This window comes from Ursus arctos, unplaced genomic scaffold, assembly GCF_023065955.2.
Source record: "Ursus arctos isolate Adak ecotype North America unplaced genomic scaffold, UrsArc2.0 scaffold_21, whole genome shotgun sequence".
Lineage (NCBI taxonomy): Eukaryota > Metazoa > Chordata > Mammalia > Carnivora > Ursidae > Ursus > Ursus arctos.
The window spans coordinates 38,314,085-38,341,273 of NW_026622886.1; the positions used below are offsets into that span (position 1 = coordinate 38,314,085).

The 27,189-nt window shown below is 40.0% G+C and overlaps 1 protein-coding gene across 1 annotated transcript in view; it reads left to right on the top strand.

Annotated features, from left to right (window-relative positions):
• The window catches only part of PTPRR (protein tyrosine phosphatase receptor type R), a 236,535-nt gene that overhangs the window by 24,804 nt on the left and 184,542 nt on the right, over positions 1-27,189 (top strand). The window lies entirely within an intron of this gene.

Genomic DNA, 27,189 nt, shown 5'->3' on the forward strand with positions numbered 1-27,189 from the left:
AGTTTTCTGTCACTGGAATAAATAAGATGGTTTGAGGGTAATTGATGGATAATATTCCTAGTATCACTGAACAGGCATCACCCTTTATTAACCGAGATGATATAGTGGTTTCATTGTTTGTATTCTTAGGGTATGTAACCCAGGCCAGGGTTTCCCAATTTATGGAGGTATCATAGTTTAAATACATGCTGAGGTTGATGCCCTATTTAGACTAAGTTTAAAGTCCCTCTTAAGTTTAAAGTCACAACAGGAGGATACACATTAAAGCTACAGATCAGTAGCTAAATGGTTGTTGTTGCATTTCTGCCCCCAAATATAATCAAATACGTTGACTTTTAAGGCCAAGATCATTCAAATAGACTATGTTTGCATTTTGACAACCTCTCTATGAGCCAAATGTTATTAAATCTAATAAACCTTTTTTTCCTTTCCTTTATTTTTTATCTGCTACATAAGGACACTTTACTCAGTATTGACAATCAAAGATTTATTCATTGATGCTTTCAACTAGCATACGCCGAGTATTTATTATGATCCGGTTGTCATTTGGGGGATCCAGAAATAGAGACAAATGAAATGGAATCTCTGGCTTTGCTTGGGAAATGTCTGAGAGGAAATGTCAGTAATTCAATAAAAAATCATAAATTGAGAACACAAGATGAGCTCTTGTTACAAAATACGTGGGTCACTTGGCCTCCTGAAATACTTGAGCAAATTTTGAGCATTTACATGAGTAACAGATGTTCTGAAGGTGAAAGCCATGTACTCTGTCTATTTGGTGAAGATAAATGATGTTAACGATGTGGCTGTATCTGGATGTGCCTGTGTTAATGCTAGGGCTCGTGGGAGATACTTCCTCTGGTGACCATCCTATTCCCATAGTTATCAACTCTTAAAGTCACTGTGAATTACTGTTCAAGAGGTTTGTTCTGTCTTGTAATGTCACGTACTGTCTAGTTAATTTAATATTACGGAGGATAAAAGGCATCAATGAGGAATTCTGGCAGGTCATTTCACTTTTAGCATATTTGTGGTTTGGAAGCTCATGAAGTTTCCAAGTTGTGCTTTTTCTCATGGCTGATGATTACATGAAGGCAACAGGCGATTTTGCCCTCGTAGCAGCCTTCCCTAACCTCTTGATCTGGTCTCTAACCATGCTGTGGCTATGGTAGCTTGCAACCGTTGCTGGTGTTCATGTTTCCTGGAGTCTATTGACATTCCTTTGCATGTGTGATTTAGTAGGAAAACCAGGAAAGTAGGGTTATTTTTAAATAAATCAATAATGTTCCACGGACTCAAAAAGCAGACGGTCAGCATTCAATCAAATATCAGCTGGTTTGAAGGTTCATTCTATCCAGAAAAGATGTTTAGAAATGAAGTATAGGTGATGAAAGGGAGATAACTCTGGTGGCTAAATGACTTTGATAGAGTGATTGATGACTGGGTAGCAAAGGTGTACATGTGGTTTTTTTGTTTTTGTTTTTGTAAAGATTTTATTTATTCATTTGAGAGAGAGAGGGACAGAGAGAGTACAAGCAGGGGGAGGGGCAAAGGGAGAGGGAGAAGCAGGCTCCCCGCCGAGCAAGGAGCCAGATGCGGAACTCGATCCCAGGGCCCTGAGATCATGACCAGAGCCCAAGGCAGACACTTAACCATCTGAGCCACCCAGGTGCCCCTACATGTGTTTTATACGCGCACACACACACACACACACACACACACACACACAGAGTGTATTACTTGAGGAATATTGCAGTGGTACCAAAGAATTATTTTATGGCTTAATTTATACCAAAATGAGTAATGTTTGTGAGTATTTGTTTCCTGAATTAGGGAAATTACCAGATTTTTTTTTTTCAGCCGGAGTAAAAACACCAGCACCAACTTCATATATATATATATAACCTTTAAGATTTCCATTGAGAGGGAAATATGACTTGTTTCCCTCTTCCTCTATTTTTTTCTCTCCCTCTTGCTTCTGACGTCATTAAGACAATGAATTGTAGACTAAGAAATATAACAGGGCCACGAGAGATGTGTGTGTCACTCCTCCTTTTCTGATTCCCAGTTATCTCCACAAAGCATTTTGTTAGAGCATTTGTCCACAAATGAATTTTTTCCCCCTTTTTCTCCTTTCTTTTATGATCAGGGAAATCTGTAGTTCATTTATTCCAAGGAGAGAATAGCATAATTAGAATGTTTATCCCAAAGAATGCTAATTGCATTTCAGAAGCTCAATTAAGAAGCTGTTATTAAGATTTCTGTACAAATGCAATATAGAGGGAATATGAATGTCCTCAAGGTCAGTGCTGTAGTAGGAGTCTGAAAATGGCTTTAAACAAATGTGTGCTGGAAATTCCTTAGTTACACAGCAGGCCACAAGACCACAACATCGGGAAGGAGAGAACCTAGAGGTGTGAATGAAAATGATAGCGTGCGGGGCGCCTGGGTGGCGCAGTCGTTAAGCATCTGCCTTCGGCTCAGGGCGTGATCCTGGCGTTCTGGGATCGAGCCCCACATCAGGCTCCTCCGCTATGAGCCTGCTTCTTCCTCTCCCACTCCTCCTGCTTGTGTTCCCTCCCTCACTGGCTGTCTCTCTGTCAAATAAATAAAATCTTAAAAAAAGAAAAGAAAAGAAAAGAAAATGATAGCGTGGAAGCAGTTGCAGGCCTTTCCAGTTCAACAAGTTCAGCCTAGGTTGCCCAGTGATGAATGTTCTAGCCTGAGAAAAATCTGAGAAAACTGGGACTAGGAAGGCTTTGGAGTCTAAAAGGTGGGGGGATTATGGCTTACTTTATGAGGTGGTCTTCATAGGAAGGAAAATAAAAGGGAGAAAAAGAAGGAGAAGGAATAAGAGGAAGAGGAGGATGATGGGAAAAGAAAGTGGAGGGGAGAAAATGGGAAGGGATGAAGGAAGGGAGAGAGGAAGGAAGAGAAAAGAGGGGATGCAGCGGCAGTTCTCAGGACAGAGAGAAGACTTCTCTAAGCACATAAGAAGACGATGGAGAGTTTCCAGGAGCCTCACGTGGTCTCTGTGAGTTTTCTAGACTCCTAAAGCTTCTTGTCTTGCTCACTGTTCACCCAGACCAGCACACAGACATTCTCTGGTTTTCATTTTTGTTTTTGTTTAAGATTTTATTTATTTATTTGACAGCGAGAGACAGTGAGAGAGGGAACACAAGCAGGCGGAGTTGGAGAGGGAGAAGCAGGCTGCTCGCCAAGCAGGGAGCCCGATGCAGGGCTCGATCCCAGGATGCTGGGATTGTGACCTGAGCCGAAGGCAGATGCTTAACGACTGAGCCACCCGGGCGCCCCCATTCTCTGGTTTTTTGACACAAACTTTCTTTGAAGATATTTTTATCAGGCAGTTGATTTGGAAGACCATTAAAACCAAATGCTTTGGATAACTCTGGGTTTGGGTTACATCCTGAACTCTTTATTATGCCTCACTTCAGCTCGGTTCTGCTGTTGACCAGTTTTTGAGTTTCATCTTACAGGGAAAGAGATAATTTCTAGATGTGATCTGAAAGGCTTAGAAGGTCCAGCCTTGTCATTACTTTGACAAAGTAAATAAATTTTGTAGCATTTAGTGTGTTCTGTGGATAAGTAATTGTTGGACACTTTTTCAAAAGACATATTATTGTTTGTTTTTTTTTTGGCAAGATTTTATTTATTTTAGAGAGAGAGAGCAGGGGGAAGAGCAGAGGGGAGGAGGGGGAGAGGGAGAGAATCTCCTTGACTCAGTGCTGAGTGCAGAGCCTGACACGGGGCTAGATCCCATGACCCTGAGATCATGACCTGAGCTAAAACCAGGAGTTGGATGCTCAACCAACTGAGCCACCCAGGCACCTCAAAAGACATATTGCTTTAATCATTATTTTGTATTTGTTGTAGGGGATGTCTCAAAAGGTGATTTAACCTACGTACCTACCATTGGAATTCTGCCATGTCAGGGAAGGTTTATTAGTTAGGAATATCTTGTGCCAAGTGACAAGAATCCAGACCAAACTCGAGAAAATTTCGTGATTCACGTAACAAACATTTCTGTAGTGTGTGTAGCTTTAGGTATGGTTTGATCAAAGACAAATAATTGACCAGGATCCGTCTCCCAGCTCTGCTTTCCCTGGAGTGACTTCATTCTCAGACTGATTCTCTCTTCTTCATCCCAACATGGTTTCCTGAGACTCCTGGAGGTTTATCTCTGCAGGTTCATAATTAGGGGGAAAGAATGGCCCTTTCACAACCGTCAGTAATATCCTGGGCATTTCTATGACTAGTCCAATTTAAGTTAATTACTCACTTCATCCCTGAACAACTTGCAGCCCAGTGATAAAACTAGGCTAATTATCTCAAACCTGAACTACATGCCCTAGTCCTAGAGCATCCCTAAAAGGCCACAAGCTGTTTATGGCAGGGGAGGTTACTTGAATAAAAATTGAGACACTATTAACAAGTAAAGATAAAATAGATGTCAGATGCCGGTTATATGTATGCTAAAGCAGAGTATCTGGACTTTGATTTTTATTAAGACACAATAAGCCTTTCAAGAAATAATGAGGATAGGAGGACTTAAAATTTGTCCTCAATAATGTGATTCTTGTACTCAGGAGTGGCTGACTAAGGTTATACTCTAAACTTTCTGACAGTGGCCCAAGTAGGCAGCAGATTCACTCAGACAAAGGAGAAAATTCAGGTGCCCGGGCTATGTCCCGATACCCAGACTATTTGCCAGTTAGGACAGTGATTTAGTGCCGTCTGTTAGATGCATGATGTTATGTCTCAAGAATGTCTCAAATTTGTGAAAACCACCGTTGTCCAGGTACAGTTTTTGATGCTGCTGATATGGCAGTGGGGTGAGGGGGGCAGGAATGCTGTGTTGAGCTATAGTGGAGGCAGGTGCATGGGTTCATTCCTGAACTAAGTGACTGGTTCATGGTGGGCAACTCACAGAAAGTGTGATTCAAATGCAGGCTTTGGGAAAATTAGAAATTATTTTGTGTGAAGGATATTGGGGTCAAATACTAAATACCAAGTCCAAAATGCTAAATGGATGTAAGACCCAAGCCTAGTGTAATGAAGAATGTGACTCGGATGTCTTCCAATACAGTCTTGGGACACTTGTCCTAAGTTCCTAGAGGGCGTAGATACAAAAGCCTGGTAGAAAAATGTTTTATGGTGGTACATTTGTTAAATAATAAAATGTGTAATTCTCTTTCTTGATTTTCAAGGAAATGTAGTTATATTTTTAGAAACTTCTTTTCTGTCTTCCTTGGAAATGGTATTTTGTCCGTAGGCCCTACCAACTTTGTCATTTTGGATTTGATCTGTGTATTAGTTGTTTATTGTTGCGTAACATATTACCTCAACATTTAGTAGCTTAAAACGAGAAATAGTTAGGATTTCACGGAGTTTCTGAAGGTCAGGAATCTGGGAGCAGATTAGCTGTGTCGTTCTTCTGCCTCAGGGGCTAAAGCACTCAAGCTGTCAGCAGGGGCTTCGTCTGCATGCTTGACTGAGCTGAAGGCTCCACTTGCAAGCGTTCTCACGTGGCTGTTGGCAGGAGACGTCAGCTCCTCAACACGTGGCCACCTCCACAGGGCTGCTCGCAACATGGCTTCCCCCAGAGCGTGTGAAGAGAGAGAGACACCACACTGCCATGATGACCTAGTCTCCAAATCACACACCATCTTTTCCCCTTTTCTGTTCATTAGGACGGAGTTGCTAGGTCCAGCCCATACTCCTGGGGAGGGGACCGTAGGGGGCATGAATACCAGGAGCTGGGATCGTTGGGGACTATCTTAAGAGTTTGGGTACCACGATCTTCATAGCAAAATTGGGGCATCTTTGTATTATGCCGTTGCTCGTTGGGTACTCTTACCTGTGAACTTCAGGAAAGGTAACTGTATGCTGGAGCCAAAGGTATAGTTACAGAAATTTCATCATATAGAGTAATGATGGAAGGAACTATGTCTATGAAGAACCTTCAAGTATCAAAAAACCCTCATGATTCGTTTCCATTGTACAGATAAAGAAATTAAGGCCCCACGTCAGTAACTTTCTCCAGGTCCTACAGTTCATAGTAAGTGCTACCGGCAGAATACAAATCCAAATTTGTCTGACTTCAAAACTCAGACATATTAGATTTTACCATAAGCCATTTGCTTTGGGAAAATTTTGTACATTTTCTCAATAGACAATTTAACCTTATGGATTACATTTTATTTAAGCTAATGATAATAATTTTCATCCTCTGAAAGTACACGCATTGATAGCTGCAAGATAATGTTGAAGCCAGAGAATGAAAGGTATAAGATCCGTAATGGCCAGTCTAGAGATTATAATCAGAAAGGAATTGTAGTGTCAAATTAGATTTTATTTTTAAGAAAGTCTAGAAAAAGAAATTCTGTAATCTACTTCAAAATTTGGCTAAATTTTTGCTCTTTTCTTAACCTAAATGCTTCATGTTAAACTATCAGCTCTTCTTATATAATCACCTTTCTTTTTATTCCAAACATTTGCATTTTGGAAAGCCTTGTGCTTAGCGTCTCCAGATATTATTGTACCCCTGCAAATTGTCGTGAAGTAGAAATTTCGTTCTTGAGCTTGGCATCCTGACAGTCATAATTGTCGCCATCTGTTGCTTTTCTCCATTTCTCACTACTAAAGTAGCAAGGAGGATGCTGGAACACGTTCTGGAAATGCTAGAGGTCAAGCTGAGGCAATATCTGTGTGAAGTTTTGACACTGTACCGCTCGGTGCAGCTGCTTGTTTTGGATCATTTAGACTCAACATTAGGGTGACTGGAGTCTTAAGAGAACTGGTTTAATTGATTATCCTACTAACTGGATATTGGCTATTTAGTAATATTTTTGTTTTGACTCCAAAAGTAGTGTACTTTCATAGAGTTTCAGAATATTTAGGAATATAGAGAAGGAAAAATAGGAATAAAAATAATCCTGAACTGTTAGATAATAATGTCATATTGATACGTGTATCTGTATAGTCTCATATATGTAGGTGTAGACTATTTTACAGATATATGGAATCTGCATACATAAAGCTTGCAGGGTTTTTTTTTAAGATTTTATTTATTTATTCGAAAGAGAGAATATGTGAGAGAGAGATAGATCAAGAGTGGGGGGCAGAGGGAGAGGGAGAAGCAGACTCTCCACTGAGCAGGGAGCCCGATGTGGGACTCGATCCCAGGACCCTGGGCTCATGACCTGAGCCGAAGGCAGATGCTTAGCCAACCAACCACCCAGGTGTCTCTGCAGTCTTTTATTTATTTATTTTTTTACTTAGTGTACATTTTGGTTATCTTCTGGTGCCGTCAACTATCTTATAAAGCATCATTTTTAACAACTGCTAAAAATCCCATTGTATAATAGATTTTACCATTTTATGTATTGACTTACATTCCCAATACACTCAGTGGTTTCAGGCAGCTAATTCTTAGGAGAAATAAATGTCGACTGTGAGAAACATAGTATTCTTTTCATTGCAACTGCCTGATTAATATTATTGAGAAATTTAGGGAGGTTATCCTAAGGGAAACTACTCTCTTTATGAACTCTATATATAATTGTAATATGAGGTCTATTTTTTCTTTCACGTGGCCATATTATTTATGTTCCATCAACCTTAAATCTAAAGCAAGGGAAATATTTAAAGCAGTCATAGAAGTTAGTAGGACAAAAAAGAGGATGTGCTATTAAGAACACATAAAATGTATTTCAGGATTTTTCATTGAGGAAGTTGGAAAGTGCTGTGTGTCTGTGTTGGCGCCTAAAAACTCTTTGTAATAAAATTCCCCCAATAGTGTAAAAACAAATGGTGTCTGCAGAGGAACAAAGAAGGTACCTTTCCTTTGGAGCAAATATTTTCTTGACAGGTCTCTAAAAATGGTGCTGTGGGTCTTCTGGTTGTTAAGAACTCTTCTCGTACCCTCTGTGAGTGACTTTGCCCCTTTTTCTTTCTTCTTTCTTTCTTTCTTTCTTTCTTTCTTTCTTTCTTTCTTTCTTTCTTTCTAATCATAAATCCTATGAATCATGCTTAGGTTTTCTGTTTGTTTGTTTGTTTTGTTGTTGGAACTATAAAATGCTCCACTTTAAAACCTAACTGCTGGGGCGCCTGGGTGGCATAGCGGTTAAGCGTCTGCCTTCGGCTCAGGGTGTGATCCTGGCGTTATGGGATCGAGCCCCACATCAGGCTCCTCTGCTATGAGCCTGCTTCTTCCTCTCCCACTCCTCCTGCTTGTGTTCGCTCTCTCGCTGGCTGTCTCTATCTCCGTCAAATAAATAAATAAAATCTTTAAAAATAATAATAATAATAAAAATAAAAAAAAAAATAAAACCTAACTGCTAATGGAAAATTATACTGGGCTTTCTGGGCTTCTGACCCTGCCTGTGCATGACGGGTTTGGTACCCTTTAGCAAATGCCTTAGTTCTCTCAACTTGATCTCTGTAGCTCTGATGACGGAAACAATTTGTTCCTTTCTCTTGTTTTAGGAAAACACGGGAGCTAAAAGTCTTTGGAAGGTTCTCTCCCCGGGAGAGTTACAAAGCTTCCTCATCCGTGGCTTTTACCTTTCGTAACTGGGCATAGCAGAGCTGCAGCTTCATACCACGAGTGACCATATGGCCACCCCCTGCCATTTACCCCCTGCCATTTACCCCCTGCCCTGTCATCCTTTCTCTTCCAAACTGCATTTCCATGAGCCAAGACTGTTTAAGCAAAGCCCACTTCTCCCACCAGAATGTAAAGGGAAAATGCCTCCTGTGTCTCTCTCCTCTACTCTTTACCCTCCGTACTTCGTTTAAGACATGTCTGGCCACCAGATGTGAAGAGGGGGTGGGTTTCCCCACACCAAGCAATTCTGGGACACCAGCTGGTGGTCCTATGATTTCCCTCAGTTCTGACACTGTCTACTTGGAGACAACATCAGATCCTTTGACTTACTAGATTGCCAGTGAATTCTAAAAGCTATTATGAGTCAGGCATCAGGAAGGGGAAGAGATGCATTGGGCAAATAGGAAGGACATGGGACAAGGGGACAAAGCGCAGAGCTTCCATGTCTTCTCTGGGTGTGCTGTTCTGTCGCCAACCCAGAAGCTCTCCGAACTCTGTTCTTTTGTGTTTTTATGGAGGCTTCCTTATGTAGACATGATTGATTAAATCATTGCTCATTGGTGATTCTTCAACCTCCAGCTTCCCTCATCTTCCCAGAGGGTGAGGGGTAGGCCTGAAAGTTCTGTCCCTCTAATCACTTGGTTGGTGCCATTGGCCACCTGACTGCCCAACTTTAGGGTGTTCCCAAAAGCCACCTTATTATCATAAAACCAAGTGAAAGGTCTTGTTGTGAATAATGAAAGACACTTATTTCACCTTTATGGACCTGGAAACTAAACAGTATGTCTAAAGATGCCCCTATTGCTGTTAGATAGGAAACTACAAGGGTTTTAGGAGCTTTGTGACAGGAACCATGGATGAAGACCAAAAAAAATTTTTTTTAAGTTATAAATCACAATATCACATCACCGTAACCACTTATCATTGTCTTTTTATAAGTTTAGTCATAATCTTGTACTTTAAATCTTTTCCAGATTTTGTTTTTAAGGTATGAAAGTATAATCTAGCCATTATTCTTGTCCTAAATTGTTTCTTTCATTACCTATATGCCATATTTGGACCATTTGAGTCCAGACGAATAAATCAAGAGGATATCATCAACTTTACATATCTGTCCATTTAGCCTACATTTTCATATGATTTCATCTTTTTATTAAAACAATAAGTTAGCAACAGATAACTTCAAACAAAAAAGAAGAGGAAGAACCAATTTTGCAGGATAAGCTACCTGTTCACAGTTTCTAAGATTGCAGGAGGAGATGTGTTTGTGAGATTTACTTGCCCTCCTTTCCGGAAATGACAGCCATGTGACACAAATTCCAAGAAATCCTGAAAGCTTTAGAGAATACTGAGAATATGCATCAAGACCATCATGGCTAAGAATCTGTCTTATTCTGGGATTTCCTGAATTGCATTTATTAATGTCCTCCAATCAATTATCCTGAATGTCTTGGGGTTTTATATGTGTTTGTGTGTCTGTAGTTCAAAAAACCCCCTAATTATCTCATGCTCCCAGTATGGGCCTAGTGAAGCTGCATTGTTTAAGAATTTGATTTTTTTTTCCTGCCTGAAAACATGGCAACTGGAATTGGGTATTTAACCAGAACAAGTTTATGTTGGTTCTTTGTGCTTTAAGCACATGTTGCTTTCTCTCTTTTTCAGAACTGGTCTGTTTTTTAAATAGTACCTATTGGGGGTGCCTGGGTGGTGCAGTCGTTAAGCATCTGCCTTCGGCTCAGGGCGTGATCCGAGGGTTCTGGGATCGGGCTCCTCCGCTGGGAGCCTGCTTCTTACTCTCCCGCTCCCCCTGCTTGTGTTCCCTCACTTGCTGGCTGTCTCTCTCTGTCAAATAAATAAATAAAATCTTATAAATAAATAAGTAAATAAATAAATAAATAGTACGTATTGGGCAGCAAATAACAAAATCTATGCTGAAGAGGCCATGGAGCAAATTCTTCGAATGTCGGCTTTTAAAAATCAGCAATCATTTTTTATGGACAAATGAATAAAAAAAAAATCTCCTCACGTGTGACAAATGATGGTGTCATCTATATTCTTAAGCATATTTTTTTGAAATTATAAGATCAAATGAATAAAATCAAGTCTATGTCAAGCTGGATTATGAAAAATAGCCAAGTTAGAGGGGACAGTGCATTTTTGGTATAAGACATGGAGACTGGGGAAGAATACGTGAGTAATATCCGTAAGGAGCAAAGAATAGGTAGAAGTAACTGGATTTTCAGACATGCAAACATGTTGAATAGACACCTACTCCTTGCTCCTTGAAACATTCAGTTATTCAAAAATATTACTGCATGCCTGCTATGTTTTAGGCAGTAAAGCAGACTTGGGATAGAAGATTAAAAAGATAAGATCATTGCAGCTCTGTAGTTGGGAGAAAGACTATAAAATAAGTAAATAATTGAACACGATAATTTCAGGTGGTCCTAAGTGCAATGAAGAAAACAAAATAAAAATCCAGCGGCAGAGAGAGCGTGGTGGGAACTACATGATGTTGGATCTTGAGGGATTCTGTTGGATATTCAAGGATGCTTAAGGATTGGATGAAGGTATAGCTTCTAAATGGAAGTCACGTGGTAGAGGAATAGCTTTGGAGTCGGCAGAGCTGTGTTGGAATCTCAAATCAGGCACTTATGAATTGTGTTTTCCCCCCCAGGGACTTACTTACCATCTCTGTATTTCAGTTTCCTCAACTGTAAAAAAGTAATACTAATAAAACCCATCCTGTGGAATTTTTGTGGGACCTGGATGAGATAAAGCATTCGAAACACTTAGCATCAGGCCTGACACATAGTAAGATCCTTATAAAAATTGTCTGCTATTATTAGCATTATATGGAACAAAGGAAAATATAACTCCTCAGTCTTAGTACCAAGAATACTTGTATTTCTCCTGAGCCACTGGTTGGCTTGTAATTATATCTTTTAAATGCTGTGAATCATGTTTCCTTCTTTCTCTTCCTGCTGAGAGCCCAATTTGCGGTCCACCTCTAGCAAATATAGAGAACTTTATTGAGTGCCTTATTTATTTTGTGAACTAACTGCATTCTTGGGTGGATGTTTGCTTTTCTTCGCTCATTTTCCTTCTAATTCGATTTCCTCATTTCCTCACTTTTTATTCAGTTTTATTTTGTATTGTAGGTGTTTTCATTCGTAAGCTGCTGTAGGTCCTTTTTGTAACACATTCTGTCTAAACAAATATTCACTCCATCAAAATAGCCATGAGTATGGACAGGTTGAGTCTAAATGTTACACAGCAAGAAATCCCCTGAAGGGAAAATTTGTTTACCTATTAGGTTTAAAAAAACAAGAAAATATAGTTCGTATGAAAAATACAAGGTGTACAATGATCTGTTGGCTCTTTGCTCAGCAGGCCAATCCCAGTGTTAGGGACCAATCTCCATTCTCACTGTGAGCAGTTAAGACAGTGGGAACCCGTGGTTTTAGAAGGAGACATCCTGGGTTCAAATGCCTGTTTGGCCATTGACTACCTTTGAGATCTTGGGCAAGTCAATGAACATTTCAGAGTCTTTGTTTTTTCATGTTAACGGTGATCGTAATACCTGACCTGGCTACCTCCTTTGATTCTTTCTAGGACAATAAATTTGTTCCATAAAGCATAACATATTGTCATAATGTTAGCTGTCACAGTCATGGTGGTGGTGGTGATGATGGTGACGATAATTAGCAGAATTGTTGATTTTAATCTCCTCTGATCTCGGGGTAAAATCTCTGCATTGTAGCAGCTTCCTGCCTTGTTGTATAAATGTAGGAGGTACCCTTTGCAAGGTAGTTTAAGCCAACAGCATCCCTGGAAGCTGCACGTCACATGGCTCTCACAGCCCCATGCGGTGGCCCTTTGACTAAAACCCTGCTTGCATGCCATTGCTAATTACCTGGCTTCTTGACATCTTCTTCCCTTCCTGAGTGTCTGCTTTGTTCCAACTAGCACTTGAGTTCTTCTGAGCCTGGAGACCTGCCTTATTACTTGTTTTGTCTTTGGACTCGGATCTCACAGCCAGCCCTCTCCTCTACCTGCTGGTAGCTTTTCCTGCTGCCATGAGCCATCTTCTTGTGGAACTCCCACCAGCTTCTCTCACCTGCTGAAAGCCTAACCATCTTTTCCATCAGCCAGAATGTGCCAGCACCTGCTCGGTGGTCGCCTCTTGTCACGTGCTCCCACATGCAGCTCGCTCTTCTCACCTAAAATTTTCGAAGTATGGGTTGCCTGGGTAGCTCAGTCAGTTAAGTATCTGACTCTTGATTTCCACTCAGGTCATGATCTCAGGGTCCTGGGATCGAGCCCTGCATCAGCCTCCATGCTCAGTAAGGAGTCTGCTTGAGGATTTCTGTTCTTCTCCCTCTGGCCCTCCCCCCACTCTCGTGGTCTCTCTCTCTCTCTCTCTCAAATAAATAAATAAAATAAATCTAAAATTTTCTGAAGTAAAATAATGTGTTGATTGCCTTTAGGATCTCAACATTAGCTGTATTGTCAGGAACCTCTGCTACAAAGAAGATTTTTTTTAAATTTTTTTAAAGGTATTATTATTCCAAATGCAGAATAACTTATTGATAACCTAATATTTTATTAATAACCTAATAATTTATTCCCAATTTATTAGGGAAGATCAGATAAAAAAGATTCCACACACATAAACACATGCCCCAGGTAATTGAAGCTTTACAGTTGTGTAGGGATGTAAATCTTTTTAATTTATATTATACATTTCTCTATTTTAAATACATATGTATTTTATTATGTTTTAAAACTTGGTCATACTTACTCTACAACTGGCTTTTCTTAAAAATAATAAGTCATAGATGTACCTCAAAGTCTTTAGATATAAATTTGATTTATTTCTTCGAAATAGCTGCCTAATTTTCAAGTTTATATGTATACCATACTTTCTTAAACTAGTCTTCAGATTCAGTGTATATCCAGGTTGTTTGCAGTTTTCTTGCTTTGTGTATGTGTTTTGTAGTTGCCCCAACAAAACTGCCACAATAAATATCTTGTATATATACCCTTGGAGAAAAAGGAACATATATATTTATGTTTATATATGCATATAACATGTGTGTGTGTATGTACATAAATGTATATTGTTTGTTCATTCACAGGTTTTATATATCTGGATAAGAGATTTTCAAAACAGAGATTAAAGTATTTTAATTAATATATCACTAAATTTTTATTTTCTGAACAGTTGTAGCAATTCACCCTCTTACCAGTAACGTAGACAAGTGCCTGACTGATTCAGTCTCCCCAGCAGAAGATAGTTGTCGTTCTTCATTTCTGCTGACCAAGGGAGTAAAAGTGGTACTTCGTTATTGCTTACGTTTGCATTTCCACGATGATACGAAGGACTGAACATCCCTTGTGTATTGCTTATGTGGATTTCCTCTCATGCAGTTGCTTATTTGTAACTTGCATATCAGGGTAATTATCTTTTTCTTAACAATTTGTAGAAGCTCTTTGCTTACTGGGACATAATCTCTTTGTCTGCCATAGGGGTTGCATTTATTTCTTCCCAGGCTGTCATTTCTCTTTTTTATGGTGTCTTTTGCTATACGAATCTTTAATTGGTTTGTGTTCAGATGTTTACATTTGTCTCCTTTTAAAAACAACCTCTGTGACTTTTTTTCCTGTGTAACAATATATCATGGTCATTCTTGCAAAGGCAGATTTAACTTTCTCATTTGTCTTTCCCTAGTTTCTTTATAGGTGGATAAACTTAAGCACGTGTAGTTCTACATAAGTGAGAAATCATTCATTTCATTTTTTATTGCAGTCACTTTTGTTTAATATATATATATTTTTTTTGTGGCTTCCCCTCTCCTCCTTCCCTTTATCTGCTTCATCTCCTTCTGTTGAAGCCCCATACCCTCCTGATCATTCACACCAGAATCTAAGGTGTATCGTTTGGTTTATTTTTTTTATGCTCATATAATTATACAAACACAGGCACATGCATGCACACTCACACACAGAGATGTGCATATATACACATATGTACCTGTAGTAGGATTTTGTCATTTTGTGTTCCACAAAAATGATATAATATATTCTAGACGCTTCTCTGCTTTCCTCCCCCCCTTCTTTCCCAATGATAGGGTTCATGAAAAACTTCTAATCAATGGTCATGATGATCGTGACTGATTCTTTCTAATGGGGTTTATAGCTTCATGGTGTGGTTATACCACATTTATTCAACCATTCCTCCATTAATACTAATTCACATTGTTTCCGCCCTTGTTTTTGGCCTTGTGACTAATGTTGTAAACACATTTTTCTACGTACGCTCCTACATGCTAATTAATGCTTTTATTTCTGTGGAATGGATTCCCAAAAGTGAGCTTGCTATGTTGAAATAATATACAACTGGATTTGTTTCCCAACAGTAGTAGGAACTTTCATTTTTACCAGTAAGTGCTAAAGTAGCTACCCTCCATCTCTATCAGCAGTGGTGTTATCACTCTTTTTTTGTGTGATGATAAATATAAATTTATATCTTATTATTGCTTCTCGTTTCTTTAAAAAAGCTCCCCCCTTTAACTTATTGAGCTTCTAGTTTCTTTAAAAAGAATAACTTGCCTTTTTTGAATATTCCAGATCAGTTGTTTTCCTTGATTGCATTGTGCAGTCTGTCTTCTTTGTGAGTTTCCCACTCCTTTCCGAATATCTCAGTGTCACTGTCTGTGCCTGACTCCAGTGGCCTCCCAAGTGACCCCTCCGCCCTACCTACTTGGTTGTCTCTGTTGTGTTTAAAAAGTTTGGACATAAAAACCAGATGACTGTATTTGCCCAAAACATTTATTTTTTTATTTTTTATTTTTTTAAAAATACTTCATTTGTTGGGGCGCCTGGGTGGCACAGCGGTTAAGCGTCTGCCTTCGGCTCAGGGTGTGATCCCGGCGTTATGGGATCAAGCCCCACATCAGGCTCCTCCGCTATGAGCCAGCTTCTTCCTCTCCCACTCCCCCTGCTTGTGTTCCCTCTCTCACTGGCTGTCTCTATCTCTGTCTAATAAATAAATAAATAAAATCTTTAAAAAAAAAATACTTTATTTGTTTATTTGACAGAGAGAAGGACAGCCAGCCAGAGAGGGAACACAAGCAGGGGGAGTGGGAGAGGAAGAAGCAGGCTCCCAGCGGAGGAGCCTGATGCGGGGCTCGATCCCAGGGATCCAGGATCATGCCCTGAGCCGAAGGCAGATGCTTAACGACTGAGCCACCCAGGCTCCCCTGCCCAAAACATTTAATCGTCAGTCAATAGAACTCTCAGTGAAGGAAATAATATTACTCCTGGACACTGATGAGAGGGAGTGAGTCTTGAAGCTCAGTTCCAAATCCTGGAAAGTTGGCAACCTGATCAGTTTACCACACAGTGAAGTCTGGCTTGTTGCAACTACTTGATCTCCAAATTTATACGAGTGCTAATAGCGGAAGTGGTCTGATACCCCACCTGTCTAACTCACTCATTTCACACATAGTCTCAGAAATGTGAAGTGGCTTGCTTGAGACTGAAAGCTCATCAGGGATCAAAGCATCTTGAATCAGATACTAATCTGAATCTCAATTTTTCTTACGAAAAATTAGGATATTGACATCTGCTCCATTTCACTCACAAGGATTTTAGTGATGAAAAACACTTTGAAATAATTACATTATGCATAAATGCAGGTATCATAAAATTATTTTCACATTTAGTGTTATCTTTCTTCCAGTAGGAACATCAGAAATCTCTGGATGGATTATAATAGCTACCATTTATTGAGTTACTATCTATGAACAGGTCTCCTCCCAAACTCATCTCATTTAGAGATTTTCATTATCACACCTCTACCCTGGCCCCAAAAAGACTGGAATAGTTGACTTGGTAGACATCAGGATGTTTCTGCCACTGTTTCTCTGAAAGACATTTAAGATGGGCAGTACATCACAGGCCAGGCCCTGGAGCCAGGCTTTGAACTCAGGCAGACCCTTTGCAGTGTCTGTGCACTGAACTTGCCTGCCTTTGTGAAGCCTATTTAATGTGTCATTATATGATCTTCTGTAGAAATAAGAGTAGCTAATTTTACAAACATGAAATAAAAGTTGTATCTGAACCTAAATTCTATGATATCCATATTTTAAATAACCTTTAAAAAATAAAATGAACTTTAAAAGAAATTAAATATCACTGCAATTCTGTTCATAGTCTATGAAAAATCTACGTGAGTGCAGCATTAAAAAATAAGATTACTAAATTTATTTTCATTATTTTCTGTTCATGAAGATTAAGTCTATCTTTTTATTTATTTATTTATTTATTTTAAAGATTTTATTTATTTATTCGACAGAGATAGAGACAGCCAGTGAGAGAGGGAACACAAGCAGGCGGAGTGGGAGAGGAAGAAGCAGGCTCATAGCGGAGGAGCCTGATGTGGGGCTCGATCCCACAATGCCGGGATCACGCCCTGAGACAAAGGCAGACGCTTAACCGCTGTGCCACCCAGGCACCCCTAAGTCTATCTTTTTAAAATCAGATTCAAAAGAGCCACTCTGAAAGCCAGTATTGTTACCTTTCTAAACTCTCCCAGCCTTCCCCACTGTGGAAAGGAGGCCTGATGGAAATGAGGCCAAGGTGTGATTGGAGGTGACAAGAGATACCCTGCTCAGAAATAGTCTAACAGCGTGTCATGGTCTACACTTCCATCAGCAGAGAATAATTTACTCTAATAGTGCCACCAAATTTCCACAATATCTGGGATGAATGAAGTCTTGATATCCAGCAACACTCAGCTCCTGAGATATTCCCCATATAATTTTTCCAAATATTGCCAACAAAGGATTTATTCGTATAGCATGCTTTAATGCTACTGCCATGATAATGTATATTGCTCTACGTGATGGGCTATGGATCTGAGCCTTGTGCTAAGGGAATGAATGAGGCTTCAGATATATAATTTTGCCCTCAAAGAGAGTGATCGAGGCTTGGAGTATCCTCTAAGTAGATCCAAACGAGGCCAGGGGCTGGGAGAGATCTGAGCAGTCTGAGTACAACATACGGGAATTTGATGGAGGGATGGGTCTACAGACAAACAGCTCTTCTCCCCAGCCTTCTCTCAGGCTGCCTTTGCTGCTGTTGAATTTTTTGGCAAACTATCCCATTAGCAAAAGGGGTCATAAGCTCATAGCATGTGAACTGAAGTCAGCCCACAGATGAGTCTGTTGGCCCCTAGGGGTGAGCAGGGACTTGAAGGGCAATGCCATCAAGCAGGGCCTCCCACACACTCTGCACAGGCCCCACCACTGGCAGATTCCTCTCCTTCGCTCCTTGGGTTTCCTGCCTGGCTCCTGAGATCTTTCGAGTTTGTGACATTGGTTTTTGGATTTCAGAGTCCACTGATCCTGTATATCCCAATGTTGGAGGCATTTTTAATCTATTCCAAAATGTGTTCATGTCTTTCGCCTGTTTTTCAAGATTTCGCTTTACATATCCTCTGCTCAGTGAATGTGCTAATATTGTGAAAATGGTGGTGGAAATGTCGCTGTGCATCTTTGCAGAGTCTGAAGACTGCCGAATGCCATAGCACACTTTCTCGAAGCTGCAATCATTAAGGCCTCCTTTAACAAGCACTAGTAACACAGTGTGTGTATTGGACATGACGGTTGTCAGGATGGGTTCAGGACAGTGGACTTCTCTAGAAGTGTCTCACTCTTCTGACATTCTGGTGACAGGAGGTTGTATTATAATTGTAACATTTTCACAATGTTGGAAGCATCTGTTCCCCCCCCCCACTGTCTTTGAGGCAATAGGGCATGACGATTATATTTAATGATGTTCATTGTTCCCTTTGAGCTGCTGATTTACTGAGGATATATAGCAAACTTAATCTTTTGATAATTGCAAATTTAGAGAATATAGAGTCACAATGAAAGAATAACAGAAACAACAATTTCTACGCTTTATTGGGCTCCCACTATTCATAAGGCACGATGGCACAGCTTTTCATTTCCCTATCTCATAATGCTATGTGGTATCGTTACTCTCATTTTACAGATAATGACGTAGAGGCTCCTGGTGGTTGTCACACAGAAAAGTATCTCGCTTGATTTTAAAGACGCTATTCTTTCCAGCATGTGGCTCTGCATCCCCCTTTCATCTTTCAGCTTTGGAAAAGATCTGGTCAGGACTGGAGATAATTGGCAACTGTCTTCCTGGGCTCGTAGAAAGAGAATTATTCATGCAAGGCAGGTTGGAGGTCTTCTCATAGATAGTAGGTTCCCTTGGCTCCAGGGAGCTCTGAACTTCATGGCCTAGGTCTGATGATAAAGTTTCCACCCTAATGCTCCCATGGTCTTCTCTCAATCACAGCAACCAGAAGAGGTTGCTCGACTCTTTGGAAAGTTCTGTGTTGCTGTATTAATTTCCTGTGGCTGCTGCAACAAATTTCGTTAAACATAATGGCTTAGAACAATACGAATACATTATCACATCATTCTGGGGGTCGGAAGTCCAAAATCTCGCTGGGCTCAAGTCAAGGTGTCCACACGGCTGGTTTCTTCTGGAGGGCTCTTGGGGAGAAATTTGTTTCTCGCCCTTATCTAGCTGCAAGAGGCCACCTGCATTCCTTGGCTGATGGCCCCCTTCCAGCAATGGCATCCTTCTGACCTGTGATTGTATCTTCTTGTCTCTCTCTTTGATTCTCCTACCTTCCTCTTGTAAGAACTCTTGTGATTACAGTGAGCCCACCTGGAAAATCCAGGATAATTTTCTATTCAAGATACTCTGTAAAGTACATTTTGCCATGTAAATAGCATTCATAGGATTAAGATATTGACATCTTTGGGTGCCCATTGTTCAGCCCACCACAGCCACTAACCCTGGTGATTTCTCCATTGGTAATGACATGACTTTGGAAAGCTCAGGACTACCCCAGCATCTCCTGTGACACTGCATTCAGAGGTCCCTTTGTATGTATCTCTTCAAGGCAAGAGTATAACTGGCCAGGCCAACTTGTGTTCCTTGCTGTCAAAATGGGGCTTGTGATTTGGTGGACCCCAAGCTGGATGCAGCCCCCCAAAATACTTTGAATAGTCCTCAGTGCATTTTTTTCCCTTAAATCAGGAATTTTACACACAAAAAAAGATGTGGATTTCAAGTATTTGTTTAAGAATTGGGAGATCTAGGGGCGCCTGGGTGGCTCAGTCGTTAAGCGTCTGCCTTCGGCTCAGGGCGTGATCCCAGAGTCCTGGGATTGAGCCCCACATCAGGCTCGTATGCTGGGAGCCTGCTTCTTTCTCTCCCACTCCCCCTGCTGTGTTCCCTTTCTCACTGGCTGTCTCTTTCTCTGTCAAATAAATAAATAAAATCTTAAAAAAAAACAAAAGAATTGAGAGATCTAGGGATGCCTGGATGGCTCAGTCGGTTAAGCGTCTGCCTTTACCTCAGGTCAGGGTCTCAGGGTCCTGGGATGGAGCCCCAAGTCAGGCTATTTGCTCAGCAGGGAGTCTGCTTCTCTCTCTCCCTCTGCCCTTCCCCTGCTCACTCTCTCTCTCTCTCAAATAAACAAATAACTTAAAAAAAAAAAAGAATTGGGAGATTTAGCATCACAGTGCCGTGTTTCCAAATGGCTGCATAATTGCTTCTGCCTTCAGACAGAATATGTGCTCTCCCATTCACCTTCATCTTTGCCACCATCTGACGGTTATTACACCTGACGTTCACTTATTTATTTTAACTGCTTGGACTCTGTGGTTTAAGTATCTGAGTTTATAATCATGATTCTAAAAACACAGCATTAATATGCGTATTAGAGAACATTTGTCCAGATAATTTGGGCAGGGACAGTAACTTTCTCTATACATGTAGAAAACGTTGTCTTAATCCCTATAAGTATCTAGGCAAAGCACTCTGGATGCTGTGTCCCAGGAGATGCTGGGGCAGTCCTTCCATTTCACTGTAGGCAAATTTTTCTGCCTGTCATTGGGAAAGTAAGCATCCTTTTCCTCTTTCTAGGACTGTTTCATAAGTATATCAGTTCCTTAAAATTTAGAATTTACTTTCTTCTATTTTTAAACATTTTTTTATACAGGGGCAGGGCAGAGGGAGAGGGAGAGAGAGAATCCCAAGCAGGCTCCATGCCCAGTGCATTAGCCCATCACCTGGCTCGATCTCACAACCCTGAGATCATGAGCTGAACCAAAATCAAGAGTCAGACGCTAAACCGACTGAGCGACCCAGGTGCCCCTAGAATCTACTTTATTCTAAATAAAGACCTTCATCATCTTTATGACCACAGTCTCAGAGTGGCTGGCACACAGTGGGTGATGAATCAAATTTTGTTGAATGAATGAATAATAAGTATTTGTCGAATGAATGAATAAATGATGAAATGACAGTGATATTGATAATGGTAGCTAACATTTATGAGAACTTAGTTATGAATGAATGTTGCATCTCTGAATGAGGTAGTAATTACAAACCTGATAGAGGCAAGTTCACTGAGTGCCTGCCTACCCACAGACCCTGGAAAGGGAACCCTATTGATCATGTGACCCTCTGTTCCTGGCCATAGCAGATGGGACCACAGAAAGATTCCTAAGCCAATGACACCCCACCCTTCACTGAACAGCCTATGGCTTGGCCTGTTTTGAAGAGCACTCAGACGCCTAGCCCTTTAGGATTTTTTTCCTTTCGAGAATTCAAACCAAGAGAAATGATTTGTCTAAAGTTGGTGGTGGATGTCCGAGCACATGGGTTTTGCTAGGGACAAGGAACTGGCTTCCTGTCCGCCACATGCAAGATAATTATGCAGAAATGATGCAGCCACTGAGAGAGGAAGGCGAATCTCGGTTTCTGATTTTCTAGTGCCCAGTTACAATTTACATGAGGCTTGACTATTTTTGGATGGCTATGAAATTATCTTTTGTATCCCTATGACTTTTCTCCTCCTTCTTTGACTCAGAGAAGATGTCTGCTCCTTATTATAACACTTGCCTGGAATATCGCTTCACCCAGGATCCTAGCATGACAACGGAATTTAATGAGAGTGGGATTGGGGAATAGCAGTGTGGCCAAAGTGAAGATTAAAGGAAACCAAGAGTTCTGATGGCTTTGGGCACTACAAACTCCCAGCAGGTTGTTCTGAACAGAATTGGGACTTGGCAATTTTAAGCTTTGAAAGTTTTCCAACATGTGAATATTCCTGAGTCCTTCAATTCTGAATGGAAAAAAAAAATAATAAAAATACCTGGGAAGTATTTCACCCGGTTATGAAGGAAGCAGAAATGATAGCTATTGGTTCATTAAAATTATTGGACTGAAAACTTTGTCGATTAAACAAAAAGAAACTATGAAAATTTAATTGGGAATTTTAGGAATCCGCTTGCTAAATTTGAAGAGATTGCATTCTCAGTTTTAAAATATGCTTCCTGGAATAGCTGCCTTCCAAGTGGGTATAATCTTCATAAAATAACCTCAGCATTAATTTTTCATGAATTAAAAAGCGTGCTAGAGGATTAAAGCAGAATAATAGATGTAACATTACATAAAAGTAGGACACTCATAAATCATTTACGACTTCCTTGCTCATCAGGACTTGGCTTTTTGAATCTTAATTGAAAACTAATGTGGCTATATTGTTGCAAAAAGCAAATTGGTTATTCTGATAGCAGACAACTTTCATTAGGGAGTTAATTAATTTGGGGAAGTTGAGAGTCTGGTATATTGAACATATTTACACAGTCATGTCCAGTCATGGGACTTTATTTAATTACAGTCATCTTCTGGTCAGTGCACATGGTTTATCTTTTAGTTCCATTTTGATCAGTGCCACTTAGATACCGTGTCAGTTATTGTAGGCTCTAATTTTACATAAGGGCAAGAAGTAGCGTTAGACCCCAAGTAGCTAAGAAGACATTCTACAGCGACTTCGACACGATACTGATCCTCATGCCATTCTGTTCCCGTCTTCCTTTTATGTTTACGTACTCATCAGTCACTATGATAAACTTGAACTTTTTTTAGATACTAAAGAAGGTGCTAGTTAAAATTAATTGATCCTTTTTTGATAAATTAAGCAGTGGATGGAATGGCTGGTACACTTTTTCTGTTCTGAAATTATTTATATAATTTATTTTTACCCTTTGAATTTTCTAACCATCTTAATTCCCTCCTTTAGTGCAAATAATTAGGTCGACTAATTATTGAAGATTTAACAACACTAATTATGATACCTACAAGTCTGTAAAAAAAAAAAAGCATCATTATCTTCATTGTACAGATGAGGAAACGGAAGCTCGTGTATGTCGCAATAGGTAACTTATCCGGGGCTGCTGCGCTAGCCGGGGCTGAAGGTGGGATCCAAACTTGTAGAGATACAGCTTTAAGTAGGCCCTGGAGAATAAAGAAGAATTACCAAGAATTCCCAAGCTCTTGTAACTTTTTACACTGCTTCACTTTTCGCTAGGGATTGTGGACAATTGCCCTACTTTCTCCACCACTGGTCGTAAACTTTATCATGCTGACTGTGAATGGGTGTGGGAAAGAAAGGTCTGGTTATGAGCGATACTGATATATTTGCCTTGTGCCCTCACCCTCTGGCCAGACGTCATTTTGTTTAAAATTCCTCTTTAAAAGAGCATGACAGTCTGAAGATCACTCCAATCTGAACTTAAGTTCATAGCCTCGTGTTGAAATCCAAATTTTATTCCTTGAGAACTAGATTAGGAAGGCAGTAGCCAATTAAGGCCACCTGTTTATGTCCACAGTGCTGTTTGGAAAAATCCTCATATTAAGAGAGATTAATAGCCCTTCAACAAGATCATAACTCCTATAGGCAGATGACCATGACTTGGGATGGGGAGGATGGCTATATCTGCTTCCCCAACCCCAGGACTAAACAAAGGTCTCTGTGTGACCGGGATGAGTTCAGTGTAACCCAGAACACAGTCCTGACTGAGATCAATCCTAGCCATTCCACAAGGCTTTGGGAAATTTACATGGATGCCATTGGAATTCAATCTCCATTAAGGATATTTGGAACAGAAAAGCCCAGCCTTTTTACGGTTTTATAGATTTCACGATCTGACTGATGACCTCCACAAAAATTTATCCCATTTGCCAGGCAGTTTCTCAGGCTCAATTTTATAGCCACCATATCAAAGTATCTGGGAATTTGAAAATTAAGTACTTATCACTTCTAGAAATGGGAAAGACCGCATGTGAAACTAATTTTATGGAAACCTACAGCAAGAAAATGGTTTAAACATAACACTAACAAATGCCGTCAGAGACTGAGCTGTGAGATCTCTCTTTGTCTTTCTTCCTAGCTGGCATTTCCTTACCATGTGGATATCTCAGCTTTCCTTCCCTGACAAGCCAAGGGGAGCTTCTTCCATGGATCACTGTTACTTTGCATTAGCGTATCTCTCCTATTCTAAATACTGTTGCACAGGAGTCCTTCATTTATTCAACAAATATTTATTGCGTATGTTTTATGTATTAAGCATGGCTTCCCATTCTGGGGATCCAAAATAAAAAGTTCTCTTTTACTCCAGTGGAGAAAGGAAAAACATGCATACTAGTTCAAGCACTGGTAAGTTCTAGAAAAAAATAAAACAGCAGAGCATAATGACAGTTATAACAAGACCTGGTTTACATAAACTTGCCAAGGAAGAGGCTTCAGTTTTCCACAGTGTCTGGTACACACACTGCACATAATAGTAACTCAATAAATATTCATTACATTAAATAGGTGCTAAGTGCTTATTGACCAGATGATTTGTGTCTCATGTGCCTTAACTTCCCTGACTAGCCCACCTTATATATTTGTTACGAAAAAAAGACAGGCTCTGACATTTATTTTTAAATTCCTGTGAAACACTGTGTAGAACTGAGCTTAGAAGGGGAACGATGAATGTTGCTGGATGGTAAACCCAAATCTGATCATGGGGTTCTCATAGCTAAGTGTGAACATACATAAATAAGGTAGCTACATACACAGAGTAAATGTGGGTCATGAAGCACCCAATAAATTACTTCAAATTAAGGTAGAAGTTTCCAGAACATGTAATAAATATCCATACGTGAAAGGCACATATATAGTTTCAGAAATGTAGATCAGCCTCTTCACTCATCCTCAGTTGATAGGAACTCTGAACTCTTCAGGATTTAGTTGTACTAACTTAGTATGTATCAAATAAAGTTACATAGGATCCCATTTAAGAAAATATTTCTTTTTTTTTTTAAGATTTTATTTATTTATTTATTTGACAGAGATAGAGACAGCCAGTGAGAGAGGGAACACAAGCAGGGGGAGTGGGAGAGGAAGAAGCAGGCTCCTAGCGGAGGAGCCTGATGTGGGGCTCGATCCCATAACGCCGGGATCACGCCCTGAGCCGAAGGCAGACGCTTAACGACTGAGCCACCCAGGCGCCCCTAAGAAAATATTTCTTAAAGGAATCTATTCACGTGTACTTGTCATTGTGTTAAAAAGCTAAAAGAGTGCTTTGCATAGAAAATATTTACGTATGTTCCATTTCCTACATTTAACTCTATTAGTTCTGGTTTACTAGAATTGATATTTGCCTGCACAACATGGCATGCTGCCATGTGGCATTCAGAGGCGATGCATTCCCAGCACTGAAAAGTTTCACTTTTTCCAGAAAGTATCCCAATGTCCACTAAGTCTTTTTCCCAAAGCTATTTCAGTGTGAATTTTATGAAGGGAATATCTATGAAAACTTTATGAAAGATAAGAGTTTGAATATAACCATGAAATTTAAAAAAAACCAATGACTTGGATTTGGCAAGTAATAAAAGGTCATCAGAACAAGGAAGAAAAAAAAAGAGAATGATTATTACCATAACAAGAAAGAAAAAGAAAAGAAATTATGAATTGAGATCAACCAGAATGTTTCTTGAGCACTTGCTTTGTGCTTATGCCTGTAACAGGTGGTTGAGGAATGGTAAAAACATCAAGAGTTCCTCTGCCATTGAGATGATGAATCCTTTAAGAGAGAAGACTTGCATAGAAGTCTCTATTCACTCAATGCCAGAGTCTTGGCATAATAACTTTTCAGCTAATAAACTTGTTTTCTATTTCCCAGAAAAAAGTAGAACTCATTACAGAGGAATTCACTCTTCTTCCTAGCTGGCTCCTCATATATATAAACATCTCTGGATCTGTATATTTCCTTTCCTCCCTTCCCCAAGTCCAACAGAAAACATTATTCTCCCATCCAAGGTAAATCCTGTGGTCTGGAACTCATGCCTTTCCACTTTTCAGGATCTGTTCCATCCATCACCACCATCCTCCTAGAAGCCTCAGCCTCCCTCAGCACATGAACATATGTTCACATCAAAGAACAATACAGAACAATGATAACATTAACAACAAAAAGTGTCTCCCTTGACCCTATGCCCATTGATATCAACCCTGGGTACATATTGAATCCCCTGGGATCTCTGGGGAAAAAAAATACTGATACCTGGGGTCCAAATCAGGTCAAGGGAATGGTGCTGTGTGGTACTGCCCAGGTATTACTATTTTTAAAAACTACTCTGTTGATTTGAGTGCATAGCCAATTGAAGAACATTGGCCTATGTGATCCTATAGCTCATTCTCCTCTCCCCTTAGCATCCAATCTTCTATAACTCTTTATTTCTATTAAATTCAATGAATTAACAAATATATTACCATTGGAGGATAAAGACATATTTTGATGATGGAATTGGCAGCAGTTAGTAAAAGTTTGGACATCCTGGCATGGACAAGTGGTGCTTAAGCCCTTGGTGCCATTTATTGATGTAAGAAATACTGGGGAAAAAATCAGGTTCATTGGGGAAAAAATCAATAGTGAAGTAACGTAGGCCGTTACCAGTATTCAGTTGGCTATATAAGCCTGAAGCTCAGGGGAAGATCTGTCCTCAAAAAATTAACTTAAGAGGTCTTAGTATCAGTGAAAATTGGAAATTAGGAGAGGATCACATCACCTGGAAAGTGTAAGAAGATAGAAGAATCTTTAGGCCACAGATATTTGATCTGTTTGTTTACCGAGGTATTGTCCAACACTGAAAGAGTGCGTATCCTCTAGTCAGCTCAAAGTGACAGATGGAGAAAGATAAGCCACAAATAATAATGAAGATATGGCAGAGAGGTGGGAGGGAAACCAGGAAATAGGGTTGTCATGGAAGCCAAGGCAAAGGAGCAGTTCAATGACAAGAGGTTCTTTTGTATTCATTGGAGTTCGTTACTCAAAGACCATTGGTGATCTTAGGGAGAGTTGAAAAGTGGGATGTCAAGAAATCAAGATATGACTGTAAGAGAAGCCATATTGGTAGTAACAGGGACATCAACTCCCTAAAGGGGTGGTAGTGTCAGTTTTGTTTCGAAGAGATTCAAACATGTTCTAATGCAGAATGGAAAGCAACCAAGAGAGGGAAAAATTAAGATTGGATTGAGAGAGATGGGCTAGGGCAGCATTCCTGAGAAGCCAGAGCTGTCAGGCAGAGGGTTCGTTCCTCCATAGCAGAAAGGACATGGTTTCAAT